This window comes from Ranitomeya imitator, chromosome 4 (assembly GCF_032444005.1).
Source record: "Ranitomeya imitator isolate aRanImi1 chromosome 4, aRanImi1.pri, whole genome shotgun sequence".
In the NCBI taxonomy this organism is placed as follows: domain Eukaryota; kingdom Metazoa; phylum Chordata; class Amphibia; order Anura; family Dendrobatidae; genus Ranitomeya; species Ranitomeya imitator.
This window is the reverse complement of record NC_091285.1, coordinates 121,882,828-121,905,872: the sequence shown is the minus strand read 5'-3', so window position 1 is coordinate 121,905,872 and position 23,045 is coordinate 121,882,828. Positions and strand designations below refer to the sequence as shown.

The 23,045-nt window shown below is 43.2% G+C and overlaps 1 long non-coding RNA gene across 1 annotated transcript in view; it reads left to right on the top strand.

Moving 5' to 3' along the window:
- The window catches only part of LOC138673968 (uncharacterized), an 810,033-nt gene that overhangs the window by 301,190 nt on the left and 485,798 nt on the right, over nucleotides 1–23,045 (top strand). Inside the window, exon 2 of the long non-coding RNA XR_011320397.1 lies at nucleotides 18,529–18,588. This is a non-coding gene — a long non-coding RNA (uncharacterized lncRNA). The remainder of the gene's footprint in view (nucleotides 1–18,528; nucleotides 18,589–23,045) is intronic.

Genomic DNA, 23,045 nt, shown 5'->3' with positions numbered 1-23,045 from the left:
TGACTGGAGGCCAGGATCAAAGCACTAGGTGGAGTTAAATAGAGCAGCACCTAACGACTTCACCACATCACCTGAGGAAGAAAACTCAGAAGCCGCAGTACCACTTTCCTCCACCAAAGGAAGCTCACAGAGAGAATCAGCCGAAGTACCACTTGTGACCACAGGAGGGAGCTCTGCCACAGAATTCACAACAGTACCCCCCCTTGAGGAGGGGTCACCGAACCCTCACCAGAGCCCCGAGGACGACCAGGATGAGCCATATGGAAGGCACGAACAAGATCGGGAGCATGGACATCAGAGGCAAAGACCCAGGAATTATCTTCCTGAGCATAACCCTTCCACTTAACCAGATACTGGAGTTTCCGTCTCGAAACACGAGAATCCAAAATCTTCTCCACAATATACTCCAACTCCCCCTCCACCAAAACCGGGGCAGGAGGATCAACAGATGGAACCATAGGTGCCACGTGTCTCCGCAACAATGACCTAGCATACTCCAAGTCCATCAAATTCAGGGCGGCGCCTGAATCCACAAATGCCATGACAGAATACGATGACAAGGAGCAGATCAAGGTAACTGACAGAAGAAATTTTGACTGTACCGTACCAATGGTGGCAGACCTAGCGAACCGCTTAGTGCGCTTAGGACAATCAGAGATAGCATGAGTGGAATCACCACAGTAGAAACACAGCCCATTCAGATGTCTGTGTTATTGCCGTTCAACTCTGGTCAAAGTCCTATCGCACTGCATAGGCTCAGGTTTAAGCTCAGGTAATACCGCCAAATGGTGCACAGATTTACGCTCACGCAAGCGTCGACCGATCTGAATAGCCAAAGACATAGACTCATTCAGACCAGCAGGCATAGGAAATCCCACCATGACATCCTTAAGGGCTTCAGAGAGACCTTTTCTGAAAATAGCTGCGAGCGCACCTTCATTCCATTGAGTGAGTACGGACCACTTTCTAAATTTCTGACAATATAACTCTATCTCATCCTGACCCTGACACAGAGCCAGCAAATTTTTCTCTGCCTGATCCACTGAATTAGGCTCATCGTACAGCAATCCGAGCGCCTGGAAAAACGCATCAACATTACTCAATGCAGGATCTCCTGGCGCAAGGGAAAATGCCCAGTCTTGAGGGTCGCCACGCAAAAAAGAAATAATACTTCTCACTTGTTGAACTGGGTCACCAGAGGAGCGAGGTTTCAAGGCCAGAAACAGTTTGCAATTATTTTTGAAATTCACAAACTTGGCTCTATCACCATAAAACAAATCAGGAATAGGAATTCTTGGTTCTAACATAGGCTTCTGAACCACCAAATCTTGAATCTTTTGTACATTTATAACGAGATTATCCATTGAAGAGCACAGACCCTGAATGTCCATGTCCACACCTGTGTCCTGAACCACCCAAATGTCTAGGGGAAAAAAAAGGCAAAACACAGTGCAGAGAAAAAAAAATGGTCTCAGAACTTCTTTTTTCCCTCTATTGAGAATCATTAGTACTTTTGGCCTCCAGTACTGTCATGATCTGGTAATTCAGTACCACAATGGACATAGGAGTCAGAGCACATACAGTGACCTGACAATAACCCAAAAACATAGAACGAGCTCTGAGACGTGGAAACTCTGCTGACCGCAATCCCTAATCCTCTCCAACCACACTAGAGGCAGCCGTGGATTGCGCCTAACGCTCCCTATGCAACTCGGCACAGCCTGAGAAACTAGCTAGCCTGAAGATAGAAAATAAGCCTACCTTGCCTCAGAGAAATACCCCAAAGGAAAAGGCAGCCCCCACATATAATGACTGTGAGTTAAGATGAAAAGACAAACGTAGAGATGAAATAGATTTAGCAAAGTGAGGCCCGACTTTCTGAACAGAGCGAGGATAGGAAAGGTAACTTTGCGGTCAACACAAAACCCTACAAACAACCACGCAAAGGGGGCAAAAAGACCCTCCGTACCGAACTAACGGCACGGAGGTACACCCTCTGCGTCCCAGAGCTACCAGCAAGCACGAGAAAACAAATAAGCAAGCTGGACAGAAAAAAACAGCAAACAAAAAGCAAAAGCGGAACTTAGCTATGCAGAGCAGCAGGCCACAGGAACGATCCAGGAGGAAACAGGTCCAATACTAGAACATTGACTGGAGGCCAGGATCAAAGCACTAGGTGGAGTTAAATAGAGCAGCACCTAACGACTTCACCACATCACCTGAGGAAGGAAACTCAGAAGCCGCAGTACCACTTTCCTCCACCAACGGAAGCTCACAGAGAGAATCAGCCGAAGTACCACTTGTGACCACAGGAGGGAGCTCTGCCACAGAATTCACAACAGGTGCCTCTTGCTTAATGGTGTTGAAGCCTGAAATTTTTAGGAGCTTCATAGCAAAAGGGTGAATAGATATGAGCATGCCTCTCTTTAGTTATTTGATCCTATAAATTTAATTTATGCTTATATTTTTCTCACTTCACTTCACCAACTTTGAGTATTTACTGCTGTGGTGCATCACACACAAACCGGATTACAAAAATATTTAACCACATCTTGTAATGTTACAAAATAAAAAGCTGCCTGTATTGCTGATACCCTTCCTCATCCAAACTACTGTGCCTGATAACACAGTCATCCTCAAGCAGAGTTTCTGAATGGTGGAGAAGACAGTTATTTGCTGGTTGGATATCATGGTTTCTTATTAGACATTCATCTGCCAGCATCTTTTTTTTCTTCCTCTGATGTATTGTGATCTTCAAGCAGTGACCTTCACCCCCTTTCCTCTTCCAGAATCACTGCTGGGAGATGACTTGTGAGACAGTAACCTCTGATAACTCCCCCCTCAGAATTTCCTCCTCACTTGCTTTGTCTTTTCTATCAGCACGTTACTATGCATGCAGGCCTAATCATTATGTCCTCAAGCTCATTAAAGTAAAGGCTAGGGCTACAAAGCGACATGCCTCATGTGAGACTGAAGTTTCAGTGAAGCGCTGCAACATTGGATGTAATTATGTATTATGTTGTTGCATTATGACATGCTGCAGCTACAAAACCGAGTAACCAATGTTGACAAACGTGTTGGATTTTCTGTTGCTAGTGGTAAGTCGTGCCTGGCACACTTGCCATAGTTGTCAATGCAAGTCACATGCGACATAAGAATTATGTGCAAAATTGAAGGTACTGTATATACTCAAGTATAAGCCGAGATTTTCAGCCCATTTTTTTAGGCTAAAAGTGCCCATCTCAGCTTATTCTCAAGTCATTGTCCCAGTCGGTCGGCGGGGGAGGGGGAGTCACATCATACTCACCTGCTCCCGCCACGGTCTCTGCACTTCTCTTCTTATCTGATTATCTCCGGCGCCCGCAGCTGTTCCTGTGTTCAGCGGTCACGTGGTACCGCTCAATAAAGTAATGAATATGGACATGACTCCTCTCTCATAGCATGGCGCGAATAATTATTACTTTAATGAGTGGTACCATGTGACCGCTGAACACAGGAACAAGCTGCCTGGCGCGCACCAGAGACCATCGGAGAAGCAGGGACATACAGAGAATCTGCGCCAGGATGGGGTGAGTATGACAGGCGAGGGTGAGCCATGCGATATTCACCTGTCCCCGTTCCACTGCCGGGCTCTGTCTTCCGCGTCCTCTGGCTGTGACTTTCAGGTCAGAGGGCACGATGACATGGTTAGTGCTACTGCAGAGACCCGGAAGGCACAGCTGCGTGTTGCGGTGGAATGGGGACAAGTGAGTATCGCAAGTGCCGGTGTCCTAGGCCAGCGGCAACTCCCGCACCTGGCCCCCATAGCTCGCTGGTGTCCCCGCCTGCTCAGGACCCTGGCACCTAGCCCCCATTGGCGAGAGGTGAGTGTGTCATTTTTTTTTAAATCGCAGCAGCATACAGGGCCTATTATTCCATGGAGCACCTTATGGGGCCATCAACCTTTGTGCAGCATTATATGCGGCATAATATTCTATAGAGCATCTTATGGGGCCATCAACCTTTGTGCAGCATTATATGTGGCGTAATATTCTATAGAGCATCTTATGGGGCCATCAATCTTTGTGCAACATTGTATGGGGCATAATATTCAATGGAGCATATTATGGGGCCATCAACCTTTGTGCAGCATTACATGGGGCATAATATTCAATTGAGCATGTCATGGGGCTATCAACCTTTGTGTAGCATTATACGGGGCATAACATTCTATTGAGCATCTTATGGGGCCATGAACCTTTGTGCAGCATTATATGGAGCATAATATGCTATGGAGCATTTTATGGGGCCATCAACCTTTGTGCAGCATTATATGGGGTATAATATTCTATGGAGCATCTTATAGGGCCGTCATTAACCTTTTATGCAGCATTTTATGGGGCATATTTTAATATGGAGCATCTTATGGGGCTCCTGATTCAATATGGATATTCAAAAACACTTAACCTACTGATGTCTCAATTAATTTTAGTTTTATTGGTATCTATTTTTATTTTTGTAATTTACTAGTAGCTGCTGCATTTCCCATCCCAGGCTTATTCTCGAGTCAATAAGTTTTCGCAGTTTTTTTGTGGCAAAATTAAGGGTCTCGGCTTATACTCCTGTCGGATTATACTCAAGTATATACGGTAAGTTGCCGTTTCTATCTACAGCAAAATCACAGCTCTAAAATAGTCACACAACAGTAAATTGCATTCAAGCAACACAGTTCTTTATGTTCTGTAATTACTGTTGTGTCACATATGCTACAGTGCAGTCCTACGATGTCAGCACTACTTTGTGCAGGAGATGCAGTTCTTCAAGGAAGAAGACTGTGTGGTGGAACAGTAAGAATGATTCAGAATACAAATCATATGCTGGGGTAGAGAGAAAGTGCAATAGGGTCTTATCTGGTTCATATAATAAAAACGTATTAAAGGTTATGCTAACTTAATGATGCTGTGATCACACAATATTGAGAAAGCTTGTAATCCCAGCTGCAGTAGGTCCACGGTTCCAGACACCGAGCAGGTTATAAATAATGGAAGAAAGTGGAGAGTCCGTTCTGCTTGTTGATGAATCAAATCCAAATCCACATTGGGATATAAAAACGGTTTTTATTCAGTCTACATGTTTTGAAGTACCATACTTCTTCTTCAGGACATAAAACATTATGACAACTAACAGGTTATAGCCACATATCAAAAGACACATGATGTGTCAAGGTTCACCACAAGCATTTTGAAATTGCAAATGGTGAAGAAGTGGTGATAAAAGGGTTAAAAGGAAATTGATACTATATGTTGATCATAAAATGAACTGATAAAATAAAATAAGAAATAAAACCTTTTTGTTGCCGTGATTTCTTTCTTCTATTAAAATTTATAATTATAATATGTGGGAACCAGTGTATAGGATAGGCTGGAACCCACAGATTCAGATTATAAGGATTAGTGTAAGTGACAGATATCAATGTGCCACACGTGAAAGTGTGGATGAAACAAATAGCAATGAGACCTCTGGAGAACTGGTGCAAGGGTGTGCCATTAATGAGGAGAAATTGCCATCTGCTGACCAGCTGAAATCAAGTGGAACCAAAGCATGCTTCAAGATTTGCAGAGACAACAACCTTGTGTGTTAGACTGGATCAGGTGACTGTCAGGAAAGACTTCCCTGGTATAAAACCCAGACATGGCCATCCATGAGGGAGTTTGGCGCTAGGGAAGAGAGAGGGGCAGACATGCTCCAGGGACACCGCTGAGATCAATGTGGCAGGCCTCAGTGGGGAATCTGCACCTTCCAGGTGCTGATCACCACCTGGCAAGGTCCGAATCCCCAAGAAGGTATTCCCGAGTACAGCTGACACTAGTCAGAGATTAATCTGCACCCTGCATTGGTAAAGACTCCATTGAACATCTATGCCTGTCGAGAGCTGAGGCCCAGTCCTCTCTGCCCCAATCCTGAGAGACTTCAGACCACAGTCAAGCCGAGAAGAGCCGTGCAGAGACTGCAAAAGGAGGAGCACGCCTGCGATGGAGGAGGAACAGTGAGTGTGAGCATGGCTGTAACTTCCAGTTATCACCTGCAAAATAGGCTGGGACTAGGATTACAGTTTGGGAGGGGGCCAGATGGTGCATGGGAGGCTCAAAGGGCTTTCCAGAGTAATTTTCCAAAATATCTTAACTCCAGAAAAGAACCATCTGACTGACTGGTGGCGGCTAATGTCTATCCCAGTAGCAGGAGTAGTGTGGAATTCTGTCTTGGTGTGCGGAAAGTATCTGGGCTGAAAAGGAATAGTGTTGACAAAGGGTTCCGGAGATGGAGGACCTAATGTAATCCTTTTTATGAAAGTGCTAAAAGAAGTGGGACAATTTTTAGCAAAGGGCCCTGATAAAAATAATTGGACCTATGCCACCCGTGACCCAGCCATTAAGAAAGTGTTCCAGCAACTAGTACAAGTAAGCCAAATTCTGGAGTTACCCGCTGCCTCCCAGTATCTCTGCAAAATATTAATACAGCCCAAAGCCACAGTGACACTGCCAGTGGAACAGACTGTACTCACTATGCCAGTACTGGCCCATGTATCCTTAGAGGGTGTAGACATTCAGATTGAGCCTACAGAAGGAGAAGAAGTGATCTCCAGATTATTGGTTGCCCATACTCTGGCCACAGTGTGACAGGGACAAGTACCTGTCAGCTGTATACCCTTAAGTGGAGCAAGTCTACAGTTGATACCCCAATAAGAAGTGGCCTTAGTTTGCACAATTCAAGAAAATCGCCCCAGAGCTGATGCTATAGGCCTGAAACCTGTGGGAGGAGACCCATGGAGCTTAGCAGTGTCGCTCAATAGTCAAGAAAACCAAAGTGAACTACTAGCTGGACGTCACCTCTTGGAGCAGATGGAGTCCAACCTCAGAGTTTTCCTTGGTCTCAAGGATGTCTAAATACCAGTACAAGATCTCCTATCAGTTTAAGTTCCAGAATACACTTGCAGACACCTTGTCCAGAGTCACCAAAGCCATTCCGAAGACAGATGTAGATGAAGAGCTTGAAAGTTATGAGATCCCAGATTTTAGGCAGCTTGCCATGGCTGTAGTAAGCACTCAGCAGTCTACAGAAGTGCTGAGACCCACCCAAATTCTTGGTCATTCAAGAGCCGAGTGGATACACCTGCAGTAGTCTGATACAGAGCTGGCAAGGCTGAGGAAGTGTTTTGCTCTGGGACAAAGGCCTGATCAGGAAGCTAGGGATGATTTGACCCTAAGTATCCTGCAGATCTTGGACAAGTGGGAAAGGCTCTTCCTGAAAGATGGCCTGCTTTGCCAAAGGATTCAACTCTTTTGAGTGTTCAATACTTCCTGAAAAATATTTAGAATTGAGAGTCCTCAGTGGTTGATACCTTTTAATGGCTAACTGAAAAGATGGTAACAAATTGCAAGCTTTCGAGACTACATACGTACATACATACTCTATACATATGTACTGAGTACATACATACGTACTACGTACTACATATATAGTCTCGAAAGCTTGCAATTTGTTGCCATCTTTTCAGTTAGCCATTAAAAGGTATCAACCACTGAGGACTCTCAATTCTAAATATTTTTCTATCTACTGGCTAACACAGTACCAAGATATATTTCTTTCCTGTATCAATATTTCCTGGCAAGTAGTGGCTCCAGAAGCACTGATAAAGGAGCTAGCTACGGGTATTGCTTGATGATGACTGATCATATCACCAAGTTTCTCGTTGGTGATTCCCACCCAGTATCAGACAGCCGAAGCTGCATCCAGATCCATCTGTCAGGACTTTGTTTGCATATATAGATGTCCGAAGCAAATTCACTCTGACCAAAGGGCCTGCTTCCAGGGGTGAGTAATGGACAAACTGTATTGTATCTATGTAATTGAAAAATCTTGAACCATGCCATATTATCCACATGGGAACAGGGTCTGTGAGTGCTTTTATCTGAACCCTATTGCAAATGTAACGGACCCTGGAAGAGGACAAGAAAGTGAAGTGGTCCAAATTTGTGTCTGAGTTGGTATGGGTTTACAATAATCGAGTCCATGTGACTACTGTTGTGAATTCTGCTTTTGGGCTCCCTCTGGTGGTTGTAGGTGGTAATGCAGTTGTCCCTGGGCTGCAGTTCTGGTCAGGTGTATCTGCTGATTGCAATTCTGACTGGGGTATTTAGGTTTGCAGGATTCATTAGTCCTTGCCAGTTTTCAATGGTTCTTGGGAGGTGTTGGACCTCTGTCTGGTTTCTCATGCTTAGCTGCCAATTCAGCAAAGATAAGTGTCTGTTTTTTTTCTATGGCACACATGCTGTGTGCTGGATTTTTGATTGTATTTCTACTCTGTGTGTAGGATTCTCTGGAGTTGCAGGTATACGTTCCACGTCTTTAGTTAGATGGAGGAATGTTTTGTATAATCTGCTGTGGATATTTTTGGAAGGGTTTTAATACTGACCGCACAGTATTCTGTCCTATCCTTTCCTATTTTAGCTAGAGTGGCCTCTTTTGCTAAATCCTGTTTTCTGCCTGTGTGTGTCTTTCCTCTCCTACTCACAGTCAATATTCGTGGGGGGCTGCCTATCCTTTGGGGTTCTGCTCTGAGGCAAGATAGTATTCCTATTTCCATCTATAGGGGTATTTAGTCCTCCGGCTGTGACGAGGTGTCTAGGGTTTGTTAGGCACACCCCACGGCTACTTCTAGTTGCGGTGTTAGATCAGGATTTGTGGTCAGTACAGTTACCACCTACTCCAGTGAAAGTTATTCATGCGGCTCCAAGGTCACCGGATCATAACAGTACAACTGGCCCATAATGAGTTAAATGCATCTCAGAAGAAGGGAAGAGAGGTGTTGAGCCATTTTTTTTTCTCTGCAGTCTGCTTTATCTTCTCTTCCCTCTTTATCTCTGGGTTGCTGAGGAGTCTTGTGTGAGCATGGATGTTCAGGAATTAGCTTCTCGTGTAGACCAGCTTGCTGCTAGGGTACAGGGTATTTCTGATTATATTGTTCAGACTCCTGTTTTAGAACCAAAGATTCCTACTCCTGATTTGTTTTTCGGTGACAGGTCCAAATTTTTGACTTTTAAAAACAACTGTAAACTGTTTTTTGCTCTGAGACCTTGATCCTCCGGTGATTCCATTCAGCAGGTTAAAATCGTCATCTCCCTGCTGTGTGGCGATCCGCAGGATTGGGCGTTTTCCCTGGAATCTGTGAATCCGGCTTTGCTTAATGTAGACTCCTTTTTCAGGCTTTAGGATTATTATATGATGAACCTAATTCTGTGGATCAAGCTGAGAAGACCTTGTTGGCCCTGTCTCAGGGTCAAGAGGCGGCAGAATTGTACTGTCAGAAATTCAGAAAATGGTCGCTGTTGACTAAATGGAATAATGATGCTTTGGCGGCAATTTTCAGAAAGGGTCTTTCTGAATCCGTTAAAGATGTTATGGTGGGGTTTCCCACGCCTTCCGGTCTGAGTGATTCTATGTCTCTGGCCATTCAGATTGACCGGCACTTGCGGGAGCGCAGAACTGTGTGCGCTGTGGCGTTGTCCTCAGAGCAGATTCCTGAGCCAATGCAGTGTGATAGGATTCTGTCTAGAATGGGATGACAAGGATTCAGACGTCAGAATAGGTTGTGTTATTATTGTGGCGACGCTTCTCATGTCATTTCAGTCTGCCCTAAGCGGACAAAGAGGATCGCTAGTTCATTTACCATCAGCACTGTACAACCTAAATTTCTGTTACCTGTGTCCTTGATCTGCTCATTGTCATCATATTCTGTCATGGTGTTTGTGGATTCAGGGGCCGCCTTGAACTTAATGGACTTTGAATTTGCCAAGCGTTGTGGTTTTCCCTTGCAGCCTTTGCAGAACCCTATTCCTTTAAGGGGCATTGATGCTACACCCTTGGCTAAAAATAAGCCCCAGTTTTGGACACAGGTGACCATGCGCATGGCGCCAGCCCATCAGGAAGATTGTCGATTTCTGGTGTTGCATAATTTGCATGATGCTATCGTGCTGGGTTTTCTGTGGTTGCAGGTACATAATCCCGTGCTGGATTGGAAGTCCATGTCTGTGACTAGTTGGGGTTGTCAGGGGGTTCATAATGATGTTCCTTTGATGTCAATCTCCTCTTCTTCCTCTTCTGAAATTCCAGAGTTTTTGTCTGATTTTCAGGATGTATTCGATGAGCCCAAGTCCAGCTTTCTTCCACTGCACAGGGACTGCGATTGTGCGATTGACTTGATTCCAGGCTGTAAGTTTCCCAAGGGTCGACTTTTCAACCTGTCTGTGCCTGAACATACCGCCATGCGGAGCTATATTAAGGAGTCTTTGGAGAAGGGGCATATTCGGCCATCTTCTTCACCGTTGGGAGCGGGATTCTTTTTTGTTGCTAAAAAAGATGGCTCCTTGAGACCCTGTATTGATTATCGCCTCTTGAATAAGATCACGGTCAAGTTTCAATACCCTTTACCTTTGCTCACCGATTTATTTGCTAGGATTAAGGGAGCTAGTTGGTTTACGAAGATTGACTTTCGGGGGGCATTTAATCTTGTTCGTATTAAGCAGGGTGATGAATGGAAAACTGCGTTTAACACGCCCGAAAGCCATTTTGAATACCTTGTGATGCCATTCGGGCTCACTAATGCTCCATCTGTTTTTCAGTCCTTCATGCATGATATCTTCCGGACTTATATTGATAAGTTCTTGATTGTATATTGGGACGATATTTTGATTTTTTCCGATGATTGGGAGTCTCATGTGGAACAGGTCAGGATGGTATTTCAGATCCTTCGTGACAATGCCCTGTTTGTGAAAGGGTCTAAGTGTCTCTTTGGAAGGCAGAAGGTTTCTTTTTTGGGCTTCATTTTTTCTCCGTCGTCTATAGAGATGGATCCGGTTAAGGTTCAGGCCATTCATGATTGGATTCAGCCCACATCCGTGAAGAGCCTTCAGAAATTTTTGGGTTTTGCAAATTTTTATCGCCGTTTCATTGCTAATTTTTCCATCGTGGTTAAACCCTTGACCGATTTGACGAAGAAAGGCGCTGATGTGGCGAATTGGTCCTCTGTGGCTGTCTCGGCCTTTCAGGAGCTTAAACGTCAATTTACTTCTGCTCCGGTGTTGCGCCAACCGGATGTTTCTCTTCCGTTTCAGGTTGAGGTTGACGCTTCTGAGATTGGGGCAGGGGCCGTTTTGTCTCAGAGGGATCCTGTTGGTTCCTTAATGAAACAGTGTGCCTTGTTTTCCCATAAGTTTTCGCCTGCTGAACGCAATTATGATGTCGGCAATCGGGAGTTGTTGGCTATGAAGTGGGCGTTTGAGGAGTGGCGACATTGGCTTGAGGGAGCTAAGCATCGTATTGTGGTCTTGACCGATCATAAGAATTTGATTTACCACGAGTCTGCCAAACGGCTGAATCCTAGACAGGCTCGATGGTCCTTGTTTTTTTACCGTTTTGATTTCGTGGTCTCATACCTTCTGGGTTCTAAGAACATTAAGGCTGATGCCCTCTCTAGGAGTTTTTTGCCTGATTCTCCTGAGGTCTTGGAACCGGTCGGTATTCTGAAAGAAGGGGTGGTCTTTTCTGCCATTTCCCCTGATTTACGACGGGATCTTCAGGAATTTCAGGCTGACAGACCTGACCGCTGTCCTGTGGGGAAACTGTTTGTTCCTGACAGATGGACTAGTAGAGTGATTTCTGAGGTTCACTGTTCCGTGTTGGCTGGTTATCCTGGCATTTTTGGTACCAGAGACTTGGTTGGTAGGTCCTTTTGGTGGCCTTCTTTGTCACGTGATGTGCGTTCTTTTGTGCAGTCCTGTGGGACTTGTGCGCGGGCCAAGCCTTGTTGTTCCCGTGCTAGTGGGTTGCTTTTGCCATTGCCGGTCCCTTAGAGGCCCTGGACGCATAATTCTATGGATGTTATTTCTGATCTTCCGGTTTCCCAGAGGATGTCGGTTATCTGGGTTGTTTGTGACCGGTTCTCTAAGATGGTTCATTTGGTGCCTTTGCCTAAATTGCCTTCCTCTTCGGATTTGGTTCCGTTGTTTTTTCAGCATGTGGTTCGTTTGCATGGTATTCCGGAGAATATTGTGTCCGACAGAGGTTCTCAGTTTGTTTCTAGGTTTTGGCGGGCCTTTTGTGCTGGGCTGGGCATTGATTTGTCTTTTTCTTCTGCGTTTCATCCTCAGACAAATGGTCAGACCGAGCAAACTAATCAGACTTTGGAGACTTATTTGAGATGCTTTGTGTCTGCTGATCAGGATAATTGGGTGGCTTTCTTGCCATTGGCCGAGTTTGCCCTAAATAATCGGGCTAGTTTGGCTACTTTGGTTTCGCCTTTCTTTTGTAATTTTGGTTTTCATCCTCGTTTTTTTTTCTGGGCAGGTTGAGCCTTCTGACTGTCCTGGTGTGGATTCTGTGGTTGACAGGTTGCAGCAGATTTGGGCTCATGTGGTGGACAATTTGGTATTGTCTCAGGAGGAGGCTCAACGTTTTGCTAACCGTCGTCGGTGTGTTGGTTCCCGGCTTCGGGTTGGGGATCTGGTCTGGTTGTCTTCCCGTCATGTTCCCATGAAGGTTTCTTCTCCTAAGTTTAAGCCTCGGTTTATTGGTCCTTACAGGATTTCTGAGATTATTAATGCGGTGTCTTTTCGACTGGCGCTTCTGGCCTCTTTTGCGATCCATAATGTCTTCCATAGATCTTTATTGCGGAAATATGTGGAGCCCGTTGTTCCCTCTGTTGATCCTCCGGCCCCTGTGTTGGTTGATGGGGAGTTGGAATATGTTGTTGAGAAGATTTTGCATTCCCGTTTTTCGAGGCGGAGGCTTCAGTACCTTGTCAAATGGAAGGGTTATGGCCAGGAGGATAATTCTTGGGTTTTTGCCTCTGATGTCCATGCCGCTGATTTGGTTCGTGCCTTTCATCTGGCTCATCCTGATTGGCCTGGGGGCTCTGGGGAGGGTTCGGTGACCCCTCCTCAAGGGGGGGTACTGTTGTGAATTCTGCTTTTGGGCTCCCTCCGGTGGTTGTAGGTGGTAATGCAGTTGTCCCTGGGCTGCAGTTCTGGTCAGGTGTATCTGCTGATTGCAATTCTGACTGGGGTATTTAGGTTTGCAGGATTCATTAGTCCTTTCCAGTTTTCAATGGTTCTTGGGAAGTGTTGGACCTCTGTCTGGTTTCTGCTGCTTAGCTGCCAATTCAGCAAAGATAAGTGTCTGGCTTTTTTTCTATGGCATACATGCTGTGTGCTGGATTTTTGATTGTATTTCTGCTCTGTGTGTAGGATTCTCTGGATTTGCAGATATACGTTCCACGTCTTTAGTTAGATGGAGGAATGTTTTGTATAATCTGCTGTGGATATTTTTGGAAGGATTTTAATACTGACCGCACAGTATTCTGTCCTATCCTTTCCTATTTTAGCTAGAGTGGCCACTTTTGCTAAATGCTGTTTTCTGCCTGTGTGTGTCTTTCCTCTCATACTCACAGTCAATATTCGTCGGGGGCTGCCTATCCTTTGGGGTTCTGCTCTGAGGCAAGATAGTATTCCTATTTCCATCTATAGGGGTATTTAGTCCTCCGGCTGTGACGAGGTGTCTAGGGTTTGTTAGGCACACCCCACGGCTACTTCTAGTTGCGGTGTTAGATCAGGATTTGTGGTCAGTACAGTTACCACCTACTCCAGTGAAAGTTATTCATGCGGCTCCAAGGTCACCGGATCATAACAGACTACTGGTTGCATCCTTTAAATGCTGCTGTTTCGATGAAATGGCCGAGAGATCACTGAACTGGAGCTGCATTCAGCTAGAGGATCGTGTATTGGTGTGGGCCAAATGACCAGGGAACAAGCTGGATCATTGTTGGAAGCCAGTACTCTACCGAGTGGTGAAGAAGGTTCACCCACATAACTCTGTATACGAGGTTAGATTTGAGGGAGATGACACTGTGGCACCTCGGGTGCTGCACAGGAATATGCTGCGACCCTGCTCTTCTAAAGGAGAAGACCATACCAAGGCAGGGCTCCCAACAGAAGTGGCAGAGGTCCCAAAAAGAGGAGTCTCAGAGGAAGAGGAAGAATGGCTTGCAGGACCTATGAGTTTACTAGAGATGACTTTGCCACTCTTGAGTGGGACACAAAATGAACTTACCACTTCCAGTGGCTGCGTTTTCAAGTACCTTCTGTATATAAATAGCATTATATCAAGCCCTGGCTGTTTCTACCTCATGATCTCTGCTCATTACATCCATACACCTGCATTACAAAGTAATTGAAGTGGACTTCAATGGGTGAAGGGGTCAGAGTGCGTGAGATGGGTCAAAAACAAAAGTATAGTGATAGAAAATATTTAAATGTCGATGATCTCAAATTAGAGTCTAAAAGCAGTGTTAAAGGATTTTTTATTAAGAAAGGGGGTAAATATTGCAAGATTATCTGAAGAAAATGCTATAAATATAGCGTCGGAAAATACTATGTCGCAGGAGGTAGTGAACTCTCATGAATAGTGTTGAGAGATACCGTCCGATACTTGAAAGTATCGGTATCGGATAGTATCGGCCGATACCCGAAAAATATCGGATATCGCCTATACCGATATCCGATACCAATACAAGTCAATGGGACATCAAGTATCGGAAGGTATTCTCATGGTTCCCAGGGTCTGAAGGAGAGGAAACTCTCCTTCAGGCCCTGGGATCCATAGGGAGGTGTAAAATAAAGAATAAAAATAAAAAATATTGATATATTTACCTCTCCGGCGGCCCCTGAACTCAGCGCAGGTAACCGGCAGGCTTCGTTGTTCAAAATCAGCGCTTTTAGGACCTGAGAATCACGTCCCGGCTTCTGATTGGTCGCGGGCCGCCCATGTGACCGCCACGCGACCAATCACAAGCCGCGACGTCACCGGAAGCTATTGACGCGCTCATTTTTAAAAATGAGCGCGTTAATGGCTTTGAAAGACATAGCGGCTTGTGATTGGTCGCGTGGCCGCGACCAATCACAAGCCGCGACGTCACCGCAAGCTATTGACGCGCTCATTTTTAAAAATGAGCGCGTTAATGGCTTTGAAAGACATAGCGGCTTGTGATTGGTCGCGTGGCCGCGACCAATCACAAGCCGCGACGTCACCGCAAGCTATTGACGCGCTCATTTCAAAGCCATTAACGCGCTCATTTTTAAAAATGAGCGCGTCAATAGCTTGCGGTGACGTCGCGGCTTGTGATTGGTCGCGGCCACGCGACCAATCACAAGCCGCTATGTCTTTCAAAGCCATTAACGCGCTCATTTTTAAAAATGAGCGCGTCAATAGCTTGCGGTGACGTCGCGGCTTGTGATTGGTCGCGGCCACGCGACCAATCACAAGCCGCTATGTCTTTCAAAGCCATTAACGCGCTCATTTTTAAAAATGAGCGCGTCAATAGCTTGCGGTGACGTCGCGGCTTGTGATTGGTCGCGTGGCGGTCACATGGGCGGCCCGCGACCAATCAGAAGCCGGGACGTGATTCTCAGGTCCTAAAAGCGCTGATTTTGAACAACGAAGCCTGCCGGTTACCCGCGCTGAGTCCAGGGGCCGCCGGAGAGGTAAATATATCAATATTTTTTATTTTAATTCTTTATTTTACAGATCCCTATGTATCCGATACCGATACCCGATACCACAAAAGTATCGGATCTCGGTATCGGAATTCCGATACCGCAAGTATCGGCCGATACCCGATACTTGCGGTATCGGAATGCTCAACACTACTCATGAACCCAGCGCTTGGAGTCTCCCCAATGTGGACAATGAATGATTGGCCAAGGCTGTGACATAATGTGGGAATCAGCCATGCAGAGAGGGGAAAAAGAGAGTCTACAATAAAACCGTTTAGCAGAGCCATGGAGGAAGTCAACATGAGTTTAAATGTTCAAAAAATAATGTGCAACAGACAAAATATGAACACAATTTTATGACAACTTATATTATGCACCATAAAGAAATAAGGGCAGCATACATTGGCGTATTTTGCTGAATGACCGATTCTTGGAAAACAGTTACCAAACAATCCGGCTGTCACTTTCCGAAGGGCCTCTACAGTCAAAAGCACAAGCAGATTGAAATCTCATATCAACAACGTTTCGTACACCGACACTCTGCCATGTGGTGCATTCAAATGCAGAACTGTTACATATTCTTCTTCTTCACCTCCTTCTCCTCCTTATGCAAAAAAGCAACTGTGCATACTCTGCAACCCATATATGTGGAAGCACTGCGCCAAAAGTCGCTGTGTGTACTCTGCAACCTATATCTGTGCTAGTACTGTGCCAAAAAGCTTCTGTGTGTGCACTGCAACCCACATCAGTGGGAGTACTGTGCCAAAAAGTCACTGTGTGTACTCTGCAACCCAAGTCTGCGGGAGTACTGTGCTTTACGTCACTGTGCTGTGTGTAATCTTCACCCTCCACCTGTGGGAGTACTGTGCCTTTAAGCCACTAAGAGTACTCAGCTTTCCCCACCTATGGGAGTACTGTGCCTTTAAGCTGCCTTATATACTCTTCCCCCTGCCTTTGGGAGTACTGTCCTTTAAGCTGCTGTGTGTACTCTGCCCATCATCTGTGGTAGCACTATGTCTTCTTTAATCTGCTGTATGTACTCTGCACCCACTGCTTGTGGGAGTGCTGCCACTCTTCCCAGGGAAATTCATATAATATCACTTAGTTTATTAATTGTGGCACAGAATATGTGACATATTGCATCTGCTGCCTGTTTATGTAAAGTCCAGTACATTCGTTGCACCATATTCAAAATAAAGAAAAGAATTGAGGAACATCTGGCTAATATTCCAAACACTTTGACAATGTTCATAAAGGGGATACTTCCCATTTTGCGTTTTATGCGTTCGAGAAAGTGTATAACCCTTTTCGAGGAGGTAATAGAGTAATAGAAATAAGCTTTTGACTAGACATGGAGCCTTTTGGATTCTAAAACTTGACACCAAATATCCTAAAGGCATGAATTTAAGAAACTATTTGTTTTACGTTTATTGACAGTTTTGTGTTTTTCATTTTTTTTCACTTTGTAACATCTGGTGCTTACTTACGGTAATTTCAATAGTTGCAATAAAAATGTATAATAATAATAATAATAAATAATAAATAATATGTATAATAATGTATAATAATAATAATAAATTGTTCACATGCTTTTGATTGGTGTCCTTGTTCTATATAAGTTTCTGGCACTTTGTATTTTATATCCTATGAATAAGAGCGCTTGTCATGCGCTTGTCATGTTTTTAATTTGGCTTGACATGCTGGAATAAAGTTTTTGATATATTTTTTATGCGGGTTGGTGTGCCGGATCTATTTCCTTTTGCTTCTCCTTACGGCTGTGCTCACCAGTGGAACGAGCACCCACCTGTTTTCCCAAGTAGACTCAGCCCCATTTGGCTTGATTTTGGACTACGTTGACAGCTTCAAGACCTCTCTCTCCTACTGAATGCAGACTCATTGATTTGGACCAGATAACCCCTTTAATACCCAATGATCTATATATCTATCTTGTGCTCCATTATGGCTATATGATGGATATACATGTCATTCTGAGCACGATCACACCAGTATTACCCATTTTCCTGAACAATCAGCAGCAGGAATGCGGCTGATATGCACAACTGATACTGTAGTAACCGGTGAGAACATTGATCCTTTAAACTTAACTTTAACTTATATAGTTCAACCATAATGGGTTAAATTTTATTAACTAGCCTTTTAGATAATTGGCAGAATTTAATTTTTGTGTGTGTGAGGGAGCTGCACCCAAAAAAAATTCCCACTATCTAATTCTCATTAAAATCTGAAAATACATATGATGCTAAATCTTTCTGCAAAGCTATATTTTCACTATATAAGGTTCAGTCCAAATATTTTGCCCACTGTCTGGAGGATATATTCAGGAGGAATGCGCACAGTAAGGATAATTCTGAAGCATCCGTCCACCATAGAGAACAGCTTTACAGGAACATTTACTGCATCATATAGATTTCTTTTCAGTTGCCCTCTGTGTAGGAAAGCACAATCTCCTGCACTTTTTTATGCCGTTAAACCAAGAGTATGCAGGAGCATATTGGCCAGGCAGAGGCTGAGAGTGCACACATTTGCCCTCGTCCTATAAGTAGTCACGTATGGCAATCTTACAGTATACATCAGTAAAAGATCCTGAAATATACACTAGGATAAGTGTGGAGACGCAGTTTGCACATAGCATTACACTCACAATGATCCAGAGATTTAGTTTGTTTGAAACTTACCTTGACTAGAAAAAGGATCACTTTGCGTGTTCCAGACAGGCATATTGTTGAATTTTAAGAGCTGCTATTTTTTGCTGGAAGTATAACAACAGAGGCAGTCCGTTGGATAGAGAGATGGTACAGTTTGATAGATCTACAGTTATCAAGAAAACTATATAATTTCCGCACACTGTAATCAACAATATTGTTTTCTATCTATATTTTTCTGTATTTTTAATTTTGAAACATTTGTCTCTAATCTATTTCAGGTCCTTCCAATATAATAGTAGACCAACTGGCTCAGTATTCCATAGACACATCTGCTGTCAGTAAGTAGTCTTTGTATAATATCTTGTAAATAGGTTGTTTATATCCTCTACCACAGTGCAAAAGGAAATTAAAGTATAAATACACACAAAAAAGTCTACATTTGGATAAATAAACTATAGAAGAAATAAAATGTTCCAAATAAGTTCTCTGACATATGAGCTCAACGTGTAAAATGGCTGGCTGCTAACTTGACACACACCATGATGCCTAGTTTCAACTAATAAACAGACTAATGAGCAACTTCTTGCTGTGGTAGCCTGGCAGTTCGTGTAAAAAGTCATATGCTGTTATTTTCACACTGAACAAATGAATGTGCAATTGGACAGAAATACATTAAACTTTTGATTCATTTTCATATGTAATTCAAAATGTTTTATGATTTTATATTGTGGAATCTTTTTTAGAAACATAATGTGTTACAATTAGAGATGAGCAGATCTTTTGATATTCTAATTTGCTGGCTTCACAGAATTTTCCCCAAAAATTAGATTTGCATGACTTAAATGTTTCTAATTGGCCAGAAAATAAATGTATAATGCTATACAGTTGAGCTCAAAAGTTTACATACCCAGGCAGAATTTTTGCTTTCTTGGACTTTTTTCAGAGAATATGAATGATAACACCAAAACTTTTCTCCACTAATGGTTAGTGGTTGGGTGAAGCCATTGTCAAACTACTGTGGTTTCTCTTTTTAAATAATATTGATGATCCAAAACATCCAAATGACCTTGAACAAAGGTTTGCATACCCTGGTAATTTTGGTCTGATAACATGCACAGAAGTTGACACAAATGGATTTGAAAGTAAACATCCTCATCTGTGACCTGATTGCTTGTAATCAGTGTGTGTGCATAAAAGCTGAGTGAGTGTCTGAGACCCAGATAGACTCTTGCATCTTTCATCCAGCCACTGATGTTTCTGGATTGTGAGTCATGAGAAAAGCAAAAGAATTGTCAACTGATCTATGGAAAAAGGTAGTTGAACTGTACAAAGCAGAAAAGGGATACAAAAAGATATCCAAGGAATTGATAATGCCAGTCAGCAGCATTCAAACTGTGATTAACAAATGGAAAATCAGGGGCTCTGTAAAAACAAAACCACGGTCAGGTAGACTAGCAAAAATTGAATCCACAACTGCCAGGAAAATTGTTCGTGATGCAAAGAAAAACCCACAAATAACTTCAGCTGCAACACTGGACTCTCTTAAAACTAGGGGTGTGGTTCTTTCAAGATGCACAATGAGGAGGCAATTGAACAACAATGGGCAGCATGGTTGAGTCGCCAAAAGAAAGCCATTACTGTGCAAATGCCACTAAGTATTTTGCCTATAATATGCAAAACATCACAGAGACAAGCCTCAAATCTTCTGGAACAAGGTAATTTGGAGTGATGAGATAAAAATTGAACTTTTTGGCCACAACCATAAATGTTACATTTGGAGAGAGGTCAACAAGGCCTATGATGGAAAGAGCACCATTCCTACTGTAAAGCATGGAGGGGGATCGCTGATGTTTTTGGGATGTGTGAGCTACAAAGGCACAGAAATCTTGGTCAAAGTTGAAGGAAAGATGAATGCAGCATGTTATCAGCAAATACTGGAGGCAAATTTGCAATCATCAGCCTGGAAGCTGTGTATGGGACGGAGTTGGATATTCCAACATGACAATGATAGAAAACACAAGGCCAAGTTGAGCTGTCATTGGCTACAGCAGAGCAAAGTGAACCACTCTGGGAAGATCTCAAGAGCGCTGTCATGCTAGACAGCACAGGAATTTACAGGAACTGGAGGCTTTTTGCCAAGAAGAGTAGGCAGCTTTACCATCTGGGATAATAAAGAACCTCATCTACAACTACCACAAAAGACTTCAACCTGTCAATGAAGTTAGAGGCGGCAATACACGGTATTAATGAATGGGGTATGTGAACTTTTTATCAGGGTAATTTGGATGTTTTGGGTTGTCATTATGATTTAAAAAAAGAAAACACAGTAGTTTGACAGTAAATGGCTTCACCCAACCTCTAACCATGAGTGGAGAAAAAGTTTTGGTGTTATCAGTAATATTTTCTGAAAAAAGGCCAAGAAAGAAATATTCTGCTGAGGTATGTAAACTTTTGAGCACAACTGTACATGGTGTCTATTAAAACTATTTGGGTCTCTGTAATGTAAACACAGCCTTCTTAATGTTCAAGTAACTTTAGTTTATGTGCCTAGTGGTAAATGAAAGGTAATAATTATTAGGTAACCAGCAGTCTGACTACACACTGCAGTCTTAGATTTTATAGGCTACTTCATTGTATATTTTTTTGAGATCTGCAAAAGATTTGCTGGTCACAAAATGCAATTACAAAAGTTCTTTATTAGGCTGTAAAAAATGATCCCATTTTTAAGTGTGCAGGACCAGTCTTGGTGTTTTCAAAGTGAAGAAGTGGCTTGTCGCTTTGTATTTCCATAATTTGGCCTTATTTTGCATTATTACTCTAAAACAAAGGGGGCAAGAAGCTTAGAAATTGGATGGTTCTGCTGTGACAGCTATAAAATCTATATGATGAAGAATTAGGATGGGACAGGCAAGGGCATGTCTGACAGTGTAGGAAAAATAATGTCAGGCCTGGCAGCTGCAGTATGATGTAGAACTATACGACACAGTGGTAGCTACATGTGTAGCTGGAATGTATGTACAATGGCAATGCAAATGCCAGAAGATGCAAGGTTGAGAATTATGTTGGAGCAAGAAATATATGACACAGCAGTGGCATCCCTGGCAACAGCAGTACTTCACTATAGATGACATGATGGACAGGGAGTAGATACCTGGTTAATCATGTTACTTCTCTATATATTTGGGCATACAACACATGTGCCACATGGGCAACAGCCATGTATTGGACTTCTATATTCAAATGGATTGGTGGAACTTTCTTTTTATATAATGGTTTTGCACCAGAAGTTCCTGAAAATTCTTAGAACTCCTGTAGGTTATTGCTGGTTTAGAATGTAAGTATTTGAATAAGATAGGATCCAATTGTAATATCTTCCAATGTCGAGATAGTATATTCTGTGCATCACACCATCTTTAATTGCATAAATAAATGAAATGTACCTACGAATCCGCAAAAACTGTGCAACTGGAATACCTTGAATAACGCTATGTTGGTGAGATGAGGACGCATGTAGTAGAGCCTTGATGTAGGTTTGTGATAGACATCTGTGTGGATTAAATGTGTGAATACTGAATAACTTGAGATGTTTTGAAAACTTTGCTTCCTATATTCATTTACATATCATTAACATGTCTATTGATCCTGTGATTTCCAGAAATCCATGACTTGGTGTCGCAATTTCAATGCAGAGTAATATATATATATATATATATATATATATATATATATATATGTAGTGAAGTGCAAAAGGGTAACTATGTTTAGAACTTTTGACTTTCAGGCTCCATATCTCATGAACCACTACTCATCTTGGCTATCCCATACAAGTCCAGATAGAAGAAGTGGAAGCACTCACCAGTCTTGGCAGCAGGTAAACCTTTATTAACACATACTCTTCATGGCTCGGGGGTGCATATTTACAGATGAGTGTACAGGTAAAACGACGGCAGGTATTTCTTCCTAGCGTCATGTCCGCTCCCTCACAGACCTGTTGAAGCGCTCGAGTAGCGCGAAACGGCCGTCGTTTTACCTGCACACTCATCTGTAAATATGCACCCCCGAGCCGTGAAGAGTATGTGTTAATAAAGGTTTACCTGCTGCCAAGACTGGTGAGTGCTTCCACTTCTTCTTCTATCTGGATTATTGCATTGTTATATCTTCTTGGTGAGAGCACCCGAGGTCTTGCTGTTCGGCTGATATCAACGCTTGCTGGGTCCGGTGTGTCGGCTCTGACGTCCTGGTGGTGCGGTCAGCTGTATCTGGATTTACGACTATCCCATACAAGTGCTTCTCATGAAATTATAATATCATCAAAAAGTTAATCTATTTCAGTTCTTTAATACAAAATGTTAAACTCATATATAAGAGCAATTACAAACAAAGTGATCTATTTCAAGTGTTTATTTCTGTTAATGTTGATGATTATGGCTTACTGCCAATGAAAACCCAAAAGAGTTCAGATGTTGCTCCTCGTATCTGTTGTAGCCATTCTTCCAACTTAGGGGTCAGTGCTCCAGGTGCTCATATCACCACTGGAATCACTGTTGCCTTCACCTTCCACATCTTATCCATTTCTCCTTTGAGGTTCTGGTATTTCACCAGCTTCTCATAATCCTTCTGATGTTGCTACCACTTGGCACTGACTGCCACATCTATTATCATTGCTGTCTCCTAATCCTTGTCTACTATCACAATGTCTGGTTGGTTAGCAACACCTGATTTTAGCCCTTTCAATCAACACAGGATTATAACCCTTTCAATCTCCACCACTTTTTCTGGGGTCTCCCACCTGTAC